Consider the following 15,067-nt stretch of genomic DNA (forward strand, 5'->3'; position numbering starts at 1 on the left):
CTATCTGCAGTGATTTTGGAGCCCAAGGAAATAAAGTCTGTCACTGTTTCCCCATCTATTTGCCATGAAGTGATGGGATCAGATGCCATGATCTTAGTTTTCAGAATGTTGAGTTTTAAGCCAACTTTTCCCCTCTCCTCTTTCACTTTCAACAGGCTCTTTAGTTCCTCTTCACTTTCTGCCATAAGGGTGGTGTCATCTGCATATCTGAGATTACTGATATTTCTCCCTGCAATCCTGATTCCAGCTTGTGCTTCATGCAGTCCAGTGTTTCTCATGATGTTCTCTGCATGTAAGTTAAATAAGCAGGGTGACGATATACAGCCTTGGCATACTCCTTTCCCTATTTGGGACCAGTCTGTTGTTCCATGTCCAGTTCTAACTGTTGCTTCTTGATCTACATACAGATTTCTCAAGAGGCAAGTTAAGTAGTCTGGTATTCTCATCTCTTGAAGAAATTTCCAGAGTTTGTTGTGGTTCACACAGTCAAGGCTTTGACATAGTCAATAAAGTAGAAGTAGATGTTTTTCTGGAACTCTTGCTTTTTCAATGATCCAGCAGATTTTGGCAATTTGATCTCTTGTTCCTCTGCCTTTTATAAATCCAGCTTGAACATCTGGAAGTTCATGGTTCACGTACCAGTGATGCCTGGCTTGGAGAATTTTGAGCATTACTTTTACTAGCATGTGAGATGAGTGCAATTGTGCGATAGTTTGAGCATTCTTTGGCATTACCTTTCTTTCAGATTGGAATGAAAACTGACTTTTTCCAGTCCTGTGGCCACTGCTGAGTTTTCCAAATTTGTTGGCATACTGAGTGCAGCACTTTCTCAGCATCATCTTTTAGGATTTGAAGTAGCTTAACTGAAATTCCATCACCTCCTCTAGCTTTGTTCATAGTGATGCTTCCTAAGGCCCACTTGACTTCGCATTACAGAGCTTTCCAGCCCTGTTTTATTTTAAACGTTCAGTCTGAGAATCTATAAATGTGTCAGCAAAACAAAAAGTCTATGATAAATTATGGTTATATAAATTGTCAGGCCAGAATTAATGAGAGCAGACCTCTTCTGCCAACAAACTAGCCTTAATTTTGTTATATTTGATAAAAATTAGGGTAATTTTAGGGAGAAAAAGATGTTTTAATAAATGTTAAATCCCAGTTTGTTAATGGAGATCTGAATCTAGTAAGACTCATTTATTGGATAGTTCTTTGCTGTTATGCAATAATAATGTAAAATTTAGTTGAATTCTTAAAGAACACCCTAAGTTTATTTCTGAAGCTTGTCTCAGTAATCTGTCTTTGGGTTAAGATCAGATGTCTCATGACCTGTAACCAGGACTGGAAAAAGACATAATTTAAAGGACTGTCTCCAATCTGGATGGAAGGATTTTTTTTTTTTAATCAAATACTCTTAACTAGCTCATGCAAAATGAAACTGAAGAGAAATTGACTGTTAGATTAATTCCCACTTACAAAGGCCCCTACACTGGACTGGTCTGTAGAGAAGAGAGCTGAGCTGATCTCACCCTAAAATGATGCTCAAACAGAGGAGAAACTACACTACACCATGATGAGAAGATGATGACGTCAGAGGTAGACAGCTTGCCAAAGATGGTGGACCTGATTCTTATGATCATTTATAATGTTTTCTGGACTTCTTAGACCTTCGCATATCCATCAAATGCTTTTATATCATAGGCCTGATCCTATGCTAGTTTTATAAATCTATCCAATTGTTGGTTTTGTGGCCAGTTTCCTGTGTCTAGTTCTGGGTTACCGTGGTAAATTTCTCTACTACAAGGCTCTAACTGGTTGGCCCTGAGAAAATTTACTTAAAAAAATCATAGTCATAATCAGGTCACTATTGATATTACTAGATGGGGTCCCCTGACCGGGTCAATTAATAATGCCTGCTCTGACTCTGGTCATAAATTTGATCTTCCTTCTATTACTCAAGCTCAATCAGAGCAACAAGCAAAGTTACAACAAAGGAAGAAAAAAATCTTCCACAATTATGGGATGGATTTATATAGATAACACCAGGCTGTGGTAATTTAAGTTTAAAGTCTCCTCTGTGTTGGAAACAATTAAATCATACTAAGGATAATCAGTCTAGTAACACTAGAAAACTGGGTATGTGCATTATAGACAGTGCCAATATATAATTTCCCTGGAAGATAAAGATTTGTACAGAGTAGACTAAGTCAGATGACCAGGGATATACCAGGCTACATCTAATGGAAACTCTTAAGTCTTACTTGTGACTTTACTAATACTGCTGGCTATATTATTTGTATTTCACCTGTTTTACAAAATTGCTGTTTCTTACACTGCCAAATGTGTGACCAAGGCCTGTGATAAAGAAATATATTGTTCCATATGAGATCAATGATGGTAACAATGTAACTCTAGATATGCGAAGAAGTAACAAGAGGGAATGTTTTCCTGAACTAAGAGGCTAGTGAGACAGGTGGTCCAGAGAATTTTGATACTGTTTCATGGCCTAGTCCAATAACAGCACATTGAGAGGCCTGTCAACAAAATCTGCCAAACTTGACAATGGACATTCTCAGCACCATGGGATAAAATGGTCATAAAATGCCCCTCTCAAAATAATGGTCAAGTTTTTGAGCAAAAAGGAGCTCTGCCAACTAAAAACTGACACTTGCAAGCTACATCTACAAAGATTAAATCATGGTCACTGCAACTGCTGACCTTCAACTCCCCTGAAAGGAGTTCAGGGTGAAAATCAGGAATGAGGCACTCTGTGCTCTGGGAAAAACTGGCAGCACAGGCCTGCAGATAGTTAGATCTTTACAGGAGAAGATCTTATGAGTCCCAATTCTTGCATCTTCTCATACCTAGGAGAAATAATGATGTCATTAATGGTGACATCTGCTTTGGCTATTAAGGGATATCTTACAATTAAAAGTCAAAATAGAGTAGCTATGGTTCAGACGTCCTAGGAAATAACTAGGTGATACTATGGGTGTTATTTCAGACTAGACCTTGTATTGCTAAACACTTGAATTTTCTGAGTAATGTCAGCCTTGGATGCCATCATTCTCAAAGCAATGTCTGCTGAAAGCTAGTAACTGCAACCTTACTTTTTATAAAACTAGGCAACTGGCTACCTGGCTACAAGCCTCCCCGAAGTGCCAGGTCCAGACTGGGTTTCAGGCCTATTCTTCTAAAAAGAAATGAAAAAAAAAAATAAATAAAAGGAAATGAGATTTATTTTGTCTATTAAAATTCTAGTTATCACTCCTCAAACTACTTCTAATTGGGTCTGTTACACCAAAATGGCAGACCAAGGGACTGAGGTTTTAATCATATAAGACTCAGATCTAGGACTTAGAATTCAGGAATACTTCCAAATCAGTGTCTATTCTCCAAGCTGAGGCAGTCCTATGCCCCATTTTGAAAGGAAGTTATCACAGTCATAATGGCCTAGTTCCCTAAATTAAAACTGAGCAGGACTCTGTGGGGCTCTGGAGTACAGATGTGTTCTGTATTCTCCATTTCTTGTCTGTAGGATATAGACTTCATTCAGCCTCCTTGACCTTCCCTAAGTTCCAGAGGGTGGATTCAAACAATTGCTAATCAGGAAAGGGAGGGGATACAGAAATAGGAAAAACAACCAAATGGTGGTACAGCCTTGAGACAGGGTCCTGATTCCTACTCAAAAAAAAAATAAATAAATAAATAAAAAAGCGTAACAATGTCTTTGAGTTCTTCTACAGAACTGGAGCCCCCATCCAGATGGAGGATGGTAACTTCAGACTGAACATAAGATTCCTGGAGCACAGCTCTGTTGCCTCACCACCAACCAATCAAAAAAAAAAAAAAAAAAAAAAAGTCACAAACCCTGCAGCCCTCACCCAAATGTTGCTTTCTGTTTCTGGGGACCAGTGATGACCACCCTGTTAGGTCTCCCATTTGGCCCCTGTCTATATCATCTCTGAGAGTAGCCAATGGTTTCAAACTAAATTGCTGTTATTACAAGGGTAAATGCTGGTTTCAGGCAAAAAATACCTTGACTTAGATCAGGTAGAGAGAGACTTCTGCTCTGCTAGGCAGGCCTACGCCCAAGCACAGCAGGAAGAAGTTACAGAAGAAAGAGACCTCCACCCCAATACCAGAGAAGTATCTTGAGTATGAAGTCTCTCAGGGGGAAGTTGTTAGGGGAAGTACACTGATTAAAACTGCCCACCCTGACCAGGCACCGTTGTAACCATTAGCATGAGTTGTTTTAGGACAGGAGGTCCTGGTAAGGAACACAGAACTAATAAGCCTCCACCAACCGGAAGAGTTTAGCTCAGTTCAGTTGCTCAGTTGTGCCTGACTCTTTGGGACCCCATGAATCACAGCACGCCAGGCCTCCCTGTCCATCACCAACCCCTGGAGTTTACTCAAGCTCATGTCCATCGAGTCAGTGATGCCATCCAGCCACCACATCCTCTGTCGTCCCCTTCTCCTCCTGCCCCCAATCTCTCCCAGCATAAGGGTCTTTTCCAGTGAGTCAACTCTTCGCATGAGGTGGCCAAAATATTGGAGTTTCAGCTTCAGTGTCAGTCCTTCCAATGAACACCCAGGACTGATCTCCTTTAGGATGGACTGGTTGGATCTCCTTTGCAGTCCAAGGGACTCTCAAGAGTCTTCTCCAACACCACAGTTCAAAAGCATCAGTGCTTTGGTGCTCAGCTTTCTTTATAGTCCAACTCTCACATCCATACATGGCCACTGGAAAAACCATCACCTTGACTAGACGGACCTTTGTTGGCAAAGTAATGTCTCTGCTTTTTAATATGCTATCTAGGTTGGTCATAACTTTCCTTCCAAGGAGTAAGCGTCTTTTAATTTCATGGCTGCAATCATCATCTGCAGTGATTTTGGAGCCCCTAAAAATAAAGTCTGACACTGTTTCCACTATTTCCCCATCTATTTCCCATGAAGTGATGGGAACAGATGCCATGATCTTCAGGAAAGGTCAAAAAGAGATACCACATGTCTGACCACCTCCCAGAATCCTTCCCTCTGGCATCCATTTTGGCTGAACAAGGCATACACCACCAGGAAAGACTCTGAGTCAGAATTATTGGCTAAAGACAACCCGGAAATTAAACCCATCACCATAAAACCCAAGACTGCAAGCCACTGGCAGAGCTGTTCTCCTGGGTTCCCTTACCCTACTGCTCTCCACCCAGGTGCCCTTTCCCAATAAAATATCTTGCTTTGTCAGCACATGTGTCTCCTCGGACAATTCATTTCTGAGTGTCAGACAAGACCCCAGTTTTGGGCCCTGGAAGGGGTCCTCCTTCCTGCAACATATATATAGCTGTTGACTTAAAAAATGCACAACCTAAAAGCTGAGAATTATGTTTTATTTTTTGGCTCAAAACGGAGGACATAAGCCTGGGACACAGCCTCTCAGATAGATCTGTGAGAGTGCTTTGAAGAGGTTAGGGAGGAGCCAGGATATATAGAAGTTTTTGCAACAAAGGCCAGGTAGTTGGAACATCAAAAGATTAATGTTAAAGAAGACTGAACCTCTCAAGTGAATGAAGTTAGTGCTTTTCTAGCTATGAGAAGATGCAAAAGTTTGGGGCTCACTGAAATCATTTCTTTGATATGCAACTCCACTATCTGGAACCAGTTTCCTGTGTTTCTTCATTCTGAAGGTCCTCTGGAACATTGTTGGACTGCAGTGACTGACTGCCTGATGGCGGCACATCTTGTTTCTATTGGGAGTTTGAGTTCTCTCTCAAGGCTCACTGTGGGAGGCGGCTGTAACATCCTTTGTTTACTGGCAGGACACGCAACATATTTTCCATTAATACAGATTTTTTTTACTCCTCTCCCCTTACTGTTGTTGGTAGTGTAGGGAAGAAAAAATAATTTTCTCTCTCCCCTTCTAGTTTCTTGACTGAGACTCTACTGTAATAAAAACAATAACAGGAAACAGGAGCAAAACAAAGAGAAATTTAATAACAAGTATAATTCCAGTACACATGAGAGAGACCCAGGAAAACTGAGTAATGCCCCACATGACCCAAGCTGCCAGCTTAAGCATGAACTTCAGCTAGAAACAAAAGTTGTTGGCGTGGGAGCCAGCTATGATAGGCTATCAAATAATGCACAGTAAAGGAAATCAGTCCTGGGTGTTCATTGTAAGGAGTGATGTTGAAGCTGATGCTCCAATGTTTTGGCCACCTGATGCAAAGAGCTGACTCATTTGTAAAGACCCTCATGTTGGGAAAGATTGATGGCAGGAGAAGGGGATGACAGAGGATGAGATGGTTAGATGGCATCACTGACTCAATGGACATAAGTTTGGGTAAACTTCGGGAATTGGTGATGGACAGGGAGGCCTGGCGTGCTGTGGTTCATGGAGTCGCAGAGTCGGACACAACTGAGCGACTGAACTGAACTGAACTGAAACAAGGGTAAATTTCTTATGCAGATTGAAGTCTCTGTCTTCCCTTTGATAAGTTTCTAGAGATGTAGTCAACCCCTCTTTCTAATACAGAAAGGGAGATATGCTTGCAAATGGATATTTCCCTTATTAATGCAAAATGGCCATTAAAAATGGTACTTGAATTCAGTTTTCAAAACTTTTCTTGTGGCTGCTTTTTCTTAAAAATAACCAGTTGAAGATAATGCTAATGCCAAAGAGTTATATTTTGAGGTGACATATTCTGCTCCCTTTCAGTAGTAAGGCTGGATCTAGAGAGGGGGAATTGTATCATGTTTTTCCATGCCAAAAATTTTACATGATGCTTTTTGTAAGAATAAGCCTACAATTATCCATTGCTGCCTAGGACTGACTGGGTAAGTCTGCCTAGTTTTAGAGTAGAATATTAGGAAGCCCATTGTTGTTAAATATCTAAGCCTGATTCTTCCATATTAGTGTAACTGGTAAGAGTTAATTTTGACTCCATACTGGATCTGCTTCTGTGACTTTAATGGTCATCTTGCTGCTTTTGTTATTATAGGTATAAATAATGGCCTGCCTAAAGGAGCCCTGCCTGACCCTTGGGCTAAGGTGCCTTTGTTTGGCTCATAGGGAGATAGCCTAACCCTGCCCACCTGTGAAGGATAGTGACATTCTTGAGTTCTTTGTGGGAGAAATTGACACTGCTTGTCTGCTGCTTGCTGGCTTGGCTCAGAAATTCACATTTGGTTGGGGCTGGAATCTCAGACAGCTGTGGCATCCTTGTTTATTGGTATGGCAGGAGATATTCCATTTCACACTACCTGTGAAATGGCTGTAAGAAAGCAAAACTAGTACATCCCCCTGCCTGAGGCTTGCCATCCTAGGTGATATTTGCAGTAATTCAATGTTTTTTTTCACTTTGTTTCCTCACCTCCTCCCATCTCTGATCCATTAGATCAGAGAACTGGCATCTAGGCCATGACAAGATGGTTATTTTGAGATGTTAGTCTGACATCTTCTGGGTCAGCTGGCTTTCAGAATGAAGTTGTATTCCTCACCTCAAAACTTCATCTCGCAGATTTATTGACCTATCTTGTAACAAGCACAGCAAGCTTGGACTTGGTAACATTAGTAGTATCACTTCTTTGTTATTCATCTATTTACTCCATGGTCTCTTTCAATTATTGTTTGAGGAGTTATTGGGATGTGGAAAGTAGGAATGCCATACACTGGTTCCCTAAAGCATAAACTATTACTATGTTTACTCTATGTCTGAAACTATGCAGTGATTAATGAGTACTTTTGCTCAGTCTTAATAACAATTCTACAGAGGCTACTAATAATCATTTTTGTTTTACATGTGAAGAAATTGATTTCATAGGAATTAGATCACTCATCCAAGGTCATACATCCATTTAAGTGATGAGCCTGGGGCTAAAACCAAAATGTGTCTGGCTCTAATATATTATACAGCAAGAGTAGGGATGAATGGCACCACTGATCATAGGCAAAGTTTCAGAAAAATGTGAAAAAATTGATTTTAGGTTAAATAATTCAATTTTGTTATGTATCAGTTCAGTTCAGTTGCTCAGTCATGTCTGACTCTTTGTGACCCCAAGCACACCAGGTTTCCCTGTTCATCACCAACTCCCGGAGCTTACTCAAACTCATCTCCATAGAGTTGGTGATGCCATCCAACCATCTCATCCCCTGTTGTCCCCTTCTCCTCCTGCCTTCGATCTTTGCCAGTATCAGGGTCTTTTCCAGTGAGTCAATTCTCCACATCAGGTGGCCAAATTATTGGAACTTCATCTTCAATATCAGCCCTTCCAATGAATATTCAGGACTGATTTCCTTTAGGATTGAATAGTTGGATCTCCTTGCAGTCCAAGGGACTCTCAAGAGTCTTCTACAACACCACAGTTCAAAAGCATCAATTCCTGGCACCCAGCTTTCTTTATAGTCCAACTGTCATATCCATACATGACTACTGGAAAAATCATAGCTTTGACTAGACAGACCCATGTCAGCAAAGTAATATCTCTGGTTTTTAAAATGCTGTCTAGTTTGGTCATAGTTTTTCTTCCAAGGAGCAGTTCAGTTCAGTCACTCAGTCATGTCCAACTCTTTGTGACCCCATGGACTGCAGCACGCCAGGCCTCCCTGTCCATCACCAACTCCTGGAGTTTACTCAAACTCAGGTCCATTGAGTCAGTGATGCCATCCAACCATTTCATCAACTCTTGCCCCCTTCTCCTCTTGCCTTCAATCTTTCCTAGAGTCAGGGTCTTTTCAAATGAGTCCCAGGAGCAAGGGTCTTTTAATTTCATGGTTGCAGTCACCATCTGCAGTGACTTTGGAGCCCAAGAAAATAAAAGGAAATATCAATAACCTCGGGCATGCAGATGACACCACCCTTATGGCAGAAAGTGAAGAGGAACTAAAGAGCCTCCTGATGAAATTGAAAGAGGAGAGTGAAAAAGCTTGCTTAAAACTCAACATTCAAAAAATGAAGAACATGGCATCTGGTCCCATCACTTCATGACAAATAGATGGGGAAACAATGGAAACAATGAGAGACTTGTTTGTGCATAGTATCTGAATAGGTAGGCTATGGGCACATGGTTGATTTCTCTGTGTAATATACATATAATTGAACATAAAAGACTAAAAGTTTTTTTTCTTCTTTTAAGAAATAAAACAAAAATGACTAGCACCATACATAGAAAGTTTTGAGTTAGAGTTAATGTTATTTGGTGGGGGATATAGGGTGGATGGATTATTGATATCATGACAGAGAGGGTAATCATTGTGTAAATTATTTCAGAATAGGTACTCTTCCATTTAGCTTTCAAATTGGAAGATGTTATCTTCCATGATAAAGGAAATGAAGGTCTATGAAACTTCTCCCACTGTACCACCAGAAGGTGATTTATAGTAAGGCATATCTAGACAGCTAGAGGTAACTACATGAAAATTGTTGATTCTGCACTTTTTGCCAGTTTTTTCATTGATTTTATGGAGAATGGAATCTTTTTGAAGTTTCTTATTCTACTATGTTTGCTAGTAACCTAGCCTTTACTTATTTTTTATGCCCCTTATCTATCTCCATCTACAATTACACTAATTTTAGACTGTTACATATTCCCCTATACATCTCTGAGGCACTGTTCATATTTTTACAGTATTCTTTCTGTCTCTGGTTTAGCTTTAATAGTTTCTTTTGTCATGTCTTTAGGTTCAATTGCTTCTTTTCTGTCTTATCTATCATTAAATCCAGACAATAAATTTTTCCTTTCAATATTGCATTTCGAGACTCTTGGAATTAAATATTCTTTGTTTATTTTAATATCAATATATTAATATCAGTTAATATTAATATTAATGTTTACACTTCTTGTACATTGTTATAATAGCTGTTTTAGTCTTCCTGTTGTTTTTATCATCTCTTTCATATCTGAGTTTGTTTCTAATGACTTAGTTTTCTCCCTGTAATGAGTATGCTTTTCTGTTTCTTAATATGTCTAGGAACTTCTTATTGTGTGTGTGTTAGACATTGCCATTTTACATTGTTCAGTGTCTCGATTTGCACATCTTTGTAAAAGAGTGTTAATGTTTACTTTTTGGCAGCTTTTTGGGCTACTCGCAGACTTTCTTGACCCTTCAGAAGCTGGTGTTTAGGCTTTCTTATATCATAAGAAAGTGGTGCCTGGAAGTGGTGACTACTTAGTGCTATGAGTATTAAACACAGTCTCTTCATTCTGCCTGGTTGGAACTCAGAAGTCTCCTTGTCCTACATAAACTCTAGGAATTATTAAGCTTACCAGTACCCGGGATATGTTATTTGATTTCTTGGAGTTTCATGCTATACATGCACAGATTAATATTCAGTCATAAACTTAAGAGCATCACTTTGCAGAAATCTGCAGTTTTTTCTGCATCTGTCTTGCCTCTGTAGTTGTCTGCTCTGTTATTTCTAGATGTTTGATCCTCCCCAAACTCTGATCTTTGCTTCCTTAAATCAGCGAGACCACTAGTTTAAACTTTATTTCTCTACCCCACGTTCTGTGGTCCTGAACTGCGTCCAGGTGTATAGCTGTGGTGCTCTTTGTGCTCAGTTCACCCGTCTTCCTTATTTTGGAGGTCGCAGTCTTAAACTGATTGTTGTCCACGATCTGAAAACGCTTGTGTCATACATTTTGTCCCGTTTTCTAGCTTCACAGCAGTAGTCTAGCATCAGTTAATCTGTCATAGAAAGTAGAGAATAGAACCCACTTTGTAATTGACGTATTTCTTCTGGAAAGCTCACATGTATCTTTCTTTAGCCTTGAAATTTAGTAATTTCTTCCAGATAAGTTCTCACACTGAATGTTCTGTACCATTCCTGCCCCCTACCCCGAGATACAGTATATCATTTTTTCCTGCATATTCAGGCCTTTGTTCTCCTTGATGTGTCTTTGCTTATTCATCTTGCTTCATTCCTCAGGAGTGTGAGTTCTGTGTGAGGTGGAAATCTTTTGTCTGGTTTTCAGGTATTGCTTTTAATATTATAAAATCCATTTTGTCTTTTGCTTTTATTTAGCATAATTTATTCATGCTTTATCTTTAGGCCTAATTATATTTTCTATAAAGTTTATGTATAATTATGTTGTTTCTAATATGATCTTATACTGTTTAGATCATTTCCATTTATTTTCTAGGTTCTACAAGTTTTTCATCTTCATCATCATATAATCTAAGTTCTGAACTTTAATTCTTATTGATGATCTTTTTGCTTTATATAACTCATGCTATTTAATTTATTTTTCCTTGAGAAAGTGAAGAAATAATTGTCTGAACCTGGATTCTGAGTCCTTGGATAATTTTTCCTGTGATGTGTTGTTCACTGACCTTTTGCTCATGTTTAATTCCTTCTTTTAATTAAACAAATATATTTTAAGTTAATTTGCATAGTTTAATGTTTCTTTGTTCAATATTATTATTTGTATTTTATGACATCAACCATATTTTAGTGGTGATGGCAGAGATAGTGATGTAGGAATACCAATATCTTTGATAACAGTTTATTTCCTAGGCCAACTTCTTACCATGAATATCTGTCTTTTTCCCTAGTGGCATGACTTCTCTCAGTTACTGGCATTCAAGCGAATGTTCCTTCATAGAAAATCTCTTAAGCCGTGGGCTTTCTATTGTAGGCTTAAGTGATTATTGTTTTCCTTCTGTTTTTATTCCATTTCCCCTCTGGCAGTCCCAGCTGGTTATATGGTTAGATCATAGATAAACATGTTATATCAATATGGTTTCTTCTTCAAGTCCTATTTCATATCAATCTGCATATCTGCAGAAGCATTCCCTGTTTTTTCAGTTGTTTGTCTATCTTTCTCAGTCCAGTTACTCAAAAGCATTATTGAATATAATGCTAAGTAGCATTAATTACTTTGGACAAACTCTGAATCCTTTTCAAGGTGTAAAAAGTATGTACTTTATGTCTGAATCTTCTCTTGTTTTGCTTCATATTTCATAGTGTTTTGTAGACATATTTCAAATTTGTATATTTCAGTTGTGGTCATTTCCTCATGGCTTTGAAGATAGATCCATCCCCTGTCCAACACATACACTCATACTCTACTTTGTTCTTATGTTATTTAAGGATTTTAAGACACAGAAGTAGAAAAGTGGGTTTCCCAGGTGGTTCAGCAATAAAGAATTTGCCTGCCAATGCAGGAGATGCAGGAGATGTGGATTTGATCCTTGGGACTGGAAGTTCCCTTCGTGGAAGGCATGGCAACCCACTCCAGTATTCTTGCCTGGGAAATCCCATGGACAGAGGAGCCTGGAGGGCTACAGTCCATGGGGTCACAAAGAGTTGGGCAGATCTTAGTGACTGAGCATGCATGCACACAAGTAGAACAGTAATGCAACATTGCTCTTCACATTTTAAATGGAGAAATTGTATTAATTTTAATAGGATTTCTAGTAAAATAAACAGATTATTATTTAAGGAGGATTAATTATTGTCCATTTTATAGAAAGAAATACAGTATATTTTTGTACTAGTCTGCCACTAAAACAACACCACCAAATCTATGTAGCAGATTCTTAAGAGCTTGGTTTCCAAACCAATAATTAAAGACTTTTGCTGGCAAAATTTCCCCCCCTTCCCTCTCTGGGGCCTTGTTTAACGGAAGGTAATTAATTAGATGTCCCATAATCCCTTACTACTCATGTGATCCTTGGACCAGAAGCGTAGACTTCCCTGGAGACAGTGTACAAAATAGATAATGTCAGACCTTCTGAATCAGGATTTGCATTTTAACAAAATCCTGAGGTGATTCCTATGCATATTAAAGTGTGAGAAGCACTGATATTAACAAAAGTGTTCCCAGATCTTAGAAAAAGTTTTGTACATGATTTTAGCCCCAGTAGTTGTGTGTCTCTACATATTTCTTCCTTCTATTGCCATATGTAAGCAACTGTGGTTAAGAACCAGTGGTGTGGGGGTGACTTCCTGAAGAAAGGAAAATCCTGATTCCTATAGTTGACCAGTTTCCTTGCTATGAGTACTCCCATCGTAGCTAATTTCAAGCTAAAAATGTGGTGTCACTGAATGTGGAATTGTGGAGAGGTGAATAATCTATTCCCTCATGCCTTTACAAGCTGCCTGCAGCACACCACTGCTGAGAATGTATTTATTGCTGTTGCTATTGTGTAAACACAAGCTCTCTTACCGAGTTTCATGATATTTGGGGGCTTTTTGGATGTGCTTCTTTTGCTAGTCTGTATCTTGGTTAAATGAAATAAGATGGAGTATTAAGACAGAATTGAATCTTGGAAAACTCTTTATCTCTCCTTATCCATTTGACCTATACTAATCATATCTTAACATTTTATTTTATAATTGAAAGTTGTCATATGTCTAGATTTTTGCTTTAAGTAAATAATATATAATATTTTGTCTTCCAAATAGAGAATGTTTTTCTTTTTTTCTAATGCGTTTTAAACTTTGCTACTTGGTATAATCATTTGAATACTCTTAGAGGACAGTGTGAGCATTTTAGCTTCCAAAATGGCTGATTTGGACAAGGTCATAAAGCAAATGGAGACAAAGCAAATGAGAAACCATAGCTCCAGTTTTCCTGCATTCCAGTCACGAGAGTAGTTTTTGTCAAAGACATTTTAATGTAGAGAATGATGGAGTTTCTCAGAAACTATAGTTGGCACTCTTATGGATCTAAAATTCCTGGGCATTTTGAAACCAATTCATTGGCAAGTAACATTATGCGTTATTGAACCTAACTGAGAAAGGTTAGATGACCAAACTTAACACTGTTGTCTCTGTTTTCCTTATTAAGCCTAAGATTGATCCAAGAAAATCAGTTTGGTATTTTTCTCTTTTATAGACATCAGCAACTTCATTCATTATACATATGATGAAAGAGAAAGGTTAAATAAATTACTCAAGTAAATATAGTTATTTAGTAAATTACAGAGCCATGTTAAAATCTGGTTCCACTGGAATACTAAACCCATGTTTTTCTTTATTTCATTGCACTTTATATGTTTAATGTCCTTTGTTTCTTATATTTTAATGATTATGAATTTTTTAACTACTCATACTTTTGAGGAAGTTGATCAAATAGCAACAATGTGCAGTTACAGTTCAAAAATGTATCAATAAAGACTGTTTCAGTCTTGTTTTTTGTAAAATATTCTCAGCTACCCACAATTACAAAGACATTTTACATTTAGAATAGATAAATTTATAGAAACAGAAAGTAGATTAGAGGTTTCTGGGGGCTGGGTGGAGGGGGAAATGGGGAGTTGCTGCTTAATAATTATGAAGTTTCTATCTAGGGGTGATGAAAAAGTTTTGAAAATAAATAGTAGTGATGGTTTCATAACATTGTGGATGTACTTAATGCCACTAAATTATACACTTCAAGTAGTTTAAATGGTAAATTTTATGTTATGAATACTTTACTATATTTAAAAAAAAACATTAAAACAGACACAAAGGCTCAAAAACACAAAATTGACATGGTCATCATGGTACTTGCATTTATGGGGAAGAATCATCTTTGGAAATGCTCCAAATTACTTTTTCATAACCTAGAGATTCTAAGAGATGTTCTGATTTTTAACAAACACAGCTAATGCTAGTAATAACTTCTATATTTGAATGGACTTTTATAATTAAAGAGAAATTATACTAATTTATAGTGAGAATATTAATGTGTGTATGTTTTATTGACTTTCTTGGTAAGCTCAGTGACGAGAGAGAGCACTGCTGCTGAAAAACCATCGACAGGAGAATGTTGGAGCCCATCAGAAAAAGATACCCTGCATCCAAGGGCAAAGAAGCCCCAACAAGAAGGTAGGAGGGGTGAAATCGCATTTAGAATCAAACCCAATACCCTGCAGAGACACTTGGAGGGTACAAACAAAACCTTGTGTGCACCAGGACCCAGAGACTATCCCCACCATAGAGCCACCGAGCAGAAAACCCACAAACTAGAGAGCAATTATATCAAAGAAGTTCTCTCACTGTTGCAAAAGTTATAGGATCATATATGTTTTATTAGCTATTGCATTTATAACAGTTGGCCTAGGACCAAGGACAGAGTTGATGCT

Source organism: Muntiacus reevesi, chromosome X (assembly GCF_963930625.1).
Source record: "Muntiacus reevesi chromosome X, mMunRee1.1, whole genome shotgun sequence".
In the NCBI taxonomy this organism is placed as follows: Eukaryota; Metazoa; Chordata; class Mammalia; order Artiodactyla; family Cervidae; genus Muntiacus; species Muntiacus reevesi.